At 35.1% G+C, this 5000-nt stretch overlaps 3 non-coding genes across 3 annotated transcripts; all 3 read left to right on the top strand.

Moving 5' to 3' along the window:
- Positions 1–2069: 2069 nt before the first annotated feature.
- On the top strand, positions 2070–2141 carry TRNAD-GUC (transfer RNA aspartic acid (anticodon GUC)). Its single transcript has one exon. It is a non-coding gene; the product is annotated as a tRNA-Asp (tRNA).
- Positions 2142–3476: 1335 nt separating this feature from the next.
- Positions 3477–3548, top strand: TRNAD-GUC (transfer RNA aspartic acid (anticodon GUC)). The gene has a single exon. It is a non-coding gene; the product is annotated as a tRNA-Asp (tRNA).
- A 1333-nt stretch (positions 3549–4881) lies between these two features.
- Positions 4882–4953, top strand: TRNAD-GUC (transfer RNA aspartic acid (anticodon GUC)). The gene has a single exon. It is a non-coding gene; the product is annotated as a tRNA-Asp (tRNA).
- Positions 4954–5000: the final 47 nt, after the last annotated feature.

Genomic DNA, 5000 nt, shown 5'->3' with positions numbered 1-5000 from the left:
CTTCTCTATTACGATTGAGATAAACGTTGAATTCAGTGATGGCCAAATTGCTTACAGATGTGTTAACTAAAAGTCAGAATATGCTCTGAATATTTCAATCTGCACAGACCATACCATCAAAAACAATTTACATCTGTAATCTAATGGAAAATGGAATGAAGCAGTGGGGAATCTTATGCTTCTGCTCAACTCTAGGGGCTGGATTTAGAAGTGGAGTGGATGCTTTTTGTTAGTAGTGACCCCTGGTGGTAAATGGTTATAAGCTGCAAATGTTAAAGTGAGCTGATTGTATATATATATATATATATATATATATATATATATATATATACATATACATAGATAGATAGAAAGATAGATAGACAGATCGATAAATAGGTATTTATTTTAATCAATCATTTCTTATTAAAGCAGATTATTTTTGGCTAGGAATTTCTGATTTGTAATCATTTATGAAAAAAGATTGCTTCTCCTAACCAAAAGAAGCAAAGCTGCCTATTACAATACTGTGAATTGATTGAGGGCATGCCCTAACCTCATGGAGGTGAGCACTGTTGAACTGAAGCCAATATGTCCTCGTTAGTATAGTGGTCAGTATCCCCGCCTGTCACGCGGGAGACCGGGGTTCAATTCCCCGACGGGTAGACGATTCCTTTTATTCACACAATTAAATAAAATGATGTACTTAAGAACATTGTAAACTATATTTGTCATTATCCTTCTCTATTACGATTGAGATAAACGTTGAATTCAGTGATGGCCAAATTGCTTACAGATGTGTTAACTAAAAGTCAGAATATGCTCTGAATATTTCAATCTGCACAGACCATACCATCAAAAACAATTTACATCTGTAATCTAATGGAAAATGGAATGAAGCAGTGGGGAATCTTATGCTTCTGCTCAACTCTAGGGGCTGGATTTAGAAGTGGAGTGGATGCTTTTTGTTAGTAGTGACCCCTGGTGGTAAATGGTTATAAGCTGCAAATGTTAAAGTGAGCTGATTGTATATATATATATATATATATATATATATATATATATACATATACATAGATAGATAGAAAGATAGATAGACAGATCGATAGATAGGTATTTATTTTAATCAATCATTTCTTATTAAAGCAGATTATTTTTGGCTAGGAATTTCTGATTTGTAATCATTTATGAAAAAAGATTGCTTCGCCTAACCAAAAGAAGCAAAGCTGCCTATTACAATACTGTGAATTGATTGAGGGCATGCCCTAACCTCATGGAGGTGAGCACTGTTGAACTGAAGCCAATATGTCCTCGTTAGTATTATTTATTTATTTATTTATTATGCAACTTATAACGCGCAGACTTAACCCGAAGGTATCAAGGCGCCTTGTATAGTATAGTGGTCAGTATCCCCGCCTGTCACGCGGGAGACCGGGGTTCAATTCCCCGACGGGGAGACGATTCCTTTTATTCACACTATTAAATAAAAAGATGTACTTAATAACATTGTAAACTATATTTGTCATTATCCTTGTCTATTACGATTGAGATAAACGTTGAATTCAGTGATGGCCAAATTGCTTACAGATGTGTTAACTAAAAGTCAGAATATGCTCTGAATATTTCAATCTGCACAGACCATACCATCAAAAACAATTTACATCTATAATCTAATGGAAATGGAATGAAGCAGTGGGGAATCTTATGCTTCTGCTCAACTCTAGGGGCTAGATTTAGAAGTGGAGTGGATGATTTTTGTTAGTAGTGACCCCTGGTGGTAAATGGTTATAAGCTGCAAATGGTAAAGTGAGCTGATTGTATATATATATATATATATATATATATATACATATACATAGATAGATAGAAAGATAGATAGACAGATCGATAAATAGGTATTTATTTAAATCAATCATTTCTTATTAAAGCAGATTATTTTTGGCTAGGAATTTCTGATTTGTAATCATTTATGAAAAAAGATTGCTTCTCCTAACCAAAAGAAGCAAAGCTGCCTATTACAATACTGTGAATTCATTGAGGGCATGCCCTAACCTCATGGAGGTGAGCACTGTTGAACTGAAGCCAATATGTCCTCGTTAGTATAGTGGTCAGTATCCCCGCCTGTCACGCGGGAGACCGGGGTTCAATTCCCCGACGGGGAGACGATTCCTTTTATTCGCACAATTAAATAAAATGATGTACTTAATAACATTGTAAACTATATTTGTCATTATCCTTGTCTATTACGATTGAGATAAACGTTGAATTCAGTGATGGCCAAATTGCTTACAGATGTGTTAACTAAAAGTCAGAATATGCTCTGAATATTTCAATCTGCACAGACCATACCATCAAAAACAATTTATATCTATAATCTAATGGAAAATGGAATGAAGCAGTGGGGAATCTTATGCTTCTGCTCAACTCTAGGGGCTAGATTTAGAAGTGGAGTGGATGCTTTTTGTTAGTAGTGACCCCTGGTGGTAAATGGTTATAAGCTGCAAATGGTAAAGTGAGCTGATTGTATATATATATATATATATATATATACATATACATAGATAGATAGAAAGATAGATAGACAGATCGATAGATAGGTATTTATTTTAATCAATCATTTCTTATTAAAGCAGATTATTTTTGGCTAGGAATTTCTGATTTGTAATCATTTATGAAAAAAGATTGCTTCTCCTAACCAAAAGAAGCAAAGCTGCCTATTACAATACTGTGAATTGATTGAGGGCATGCCCTAACCTCATGGAGGTGAGCACTGTTGAACTGAAGCCAATATGTCCTCGTTAGTATAGTGGTCAGTATCCCCGCCTGTCACGCTGGAGACCGGGGTTCAATTCCCCGACGGGGAGACGATTCCTTTTATTCACACAATTAAATAAAATGATGTACTTAATAACATTGTAAACTATATTTGTCATTATCCTTGTCTATTACGATTGAGATAAACGTTGAATTCAGTGATGGCCAAATTGCTTACAGATGTGTTAACTAAAAGTCAGAATATGCTCTGAATATTTCAATCTGCACAGACCATACCATCAAAAACAATTTACATCTATAATCTAATGGAAATGGAATGAAGCAGTGGGGAATCTTATGCTTCTGCTCAACTCTAGGGGCTAGATTTAGAAGTGGAGTGGATGCTTTTTGTTAGTAGTGACCCCTGGTGGTAAATGGTTATAAGCTGCAAATGGTAAAGTGAGCTGATTGTATATATATATATATATATATATATATATACATATACATAGATAGATAGAAAGATAGATAGACAGATCGATAAATAGGTATTTATTTTAATCAATCATTTCTTATTAAAGCAGATTATTTTTGGCTAGGAATTTCTGATTTGTAATCATTTATGAAAAAAGATTGCTTCTCCTAACCAAAAGAAGCAAAGCTGCCTATTACAATACTGTGAATTCATTGAGGGCATGCCCTAACCTCATGGAGGTGAGCACTGTTGAACTGAAGCCAATATGTCCTCGTTAGTATAGTGGTCAGTATCCCCGCCTGTCACGCGGGAGACCGGGGTTCAATTCCCCGACGGGGAGACGATTCCTTTTATTCGCACAATTAAATAAAATGATGTACTTAATAACATTGTAAACTATATTTGTCATTATCCTTGTCTATTACGATTGAGATAAACGTTGAATTCAGTGATGGCCAAATTGCTTACAGATGTGTTAACTAAAAGTCAGAATATGCTCTGAATATTTCAATCTGCACAGACCATACCATCAAAAACAATTTATATCTATAATCTAATGGAAAATGGAATGAAGCAGTGGGGAATCTTATGCTTCTGCTCAACTCTAGGGGCTAGATTTAGAAGTGGAGTGGATGCTTTTTGTTAGTAGTGACCCCTGGTGGTAAATGGTTATAAGCTGCAAATGGTAAAGTGAGCTGATTGTATATATATATATATATATATATACATATACATAGATAGATAGAAAGATAGATAGACAGATCGATAGATAGGTATTTATTTTAATCAATCATTTCTTATTAAAGCAGATTATTTTTGGCTAGGAATTTCTGATTTGTAATCATTTATGAAAAAAGATTGCTTCTCCTAACCAAAAGAAGCAAAGCTGCCTATTACAATACTGTGAATTGATTGAGGGCATGCCCTAACCTCATGGAGGTGAGCACTGTTGAACTGAAGCCAATATGTCCTCGTTAGTATAGTGGTCAGTATCCCCGCCTGTCACGCTGGAGACCGGGGTTCAATTCCCCGACGGGGAGACGATTCCTTTTATTCACACAATTAAATAAAATGATGTACTTAAGAACATTGTAAACTATATTTGTCATTATCCTTGTCTATTACGATTGAGATAAACGTTGAATTCAGTGATGGCCAAATTGCTTACAGATGTGTTAACTAAAAGTCAGAATATGCTCTGAATATTTCAATCTGCACAGACCATACCATCAAAAACAATTTACATCTATAATCTAATGGAAATGGAATGAAGCAGTGGGGAATCTTATGCTTCTGCTCAACTCTAGGGGCTAGATTTAGAAGTGGAGTGGATGCTTTTTGTTAGTAGTGACCCCTGGTGGTAAATGGTTATAAGCTGCAAATGGTAAAGTGAGCTGATTGTATATATATATATATATATATATATATATACATATACATAGATAGATAGAAAGATAGATAGACAGATCGATAAATAGGTATTTATTTAAATCAATCATTTCTTATTAAAGCAGATTATTTTTGGCTAGGAATTTCTGATTTGTAATCATTTATGAAAAAAGATTGCTTCTCCTAACCAAAAGAAGCAAAGCTGCCTATTACAATACTGTGAATTCATTGAGGGCATGCCCTAACCTCATGGAGGTGAGCACTGTTGAACTGAAGCCAATATGTCCTCGTTAGTATAGTGGTCAGTATCCCCGCCTGTCACGCGGGAGACCGGGGTTCAATTCCCCGACGGGGAGACGATTCCTTTTATTCGCACAATTAAATAAAATGATGTACTTAATAA

This window comes from Triturus cristatus, chromosome 4_1, assembly GCF_964204655.1.
Source record: "Triturus cristatus chromosome 4_1, aTriCri1.1, whole genome shotgun sequence".
NCBI classification, from domain to species: Eukaryota; Metazoa; Chordata; class Amphibia; order Caudata; family Salamandridae; genus Triturus; species Triturus cristatus.
This window is presented reverse-complemented; position numbering and strand designations above follow the sequence as displayed.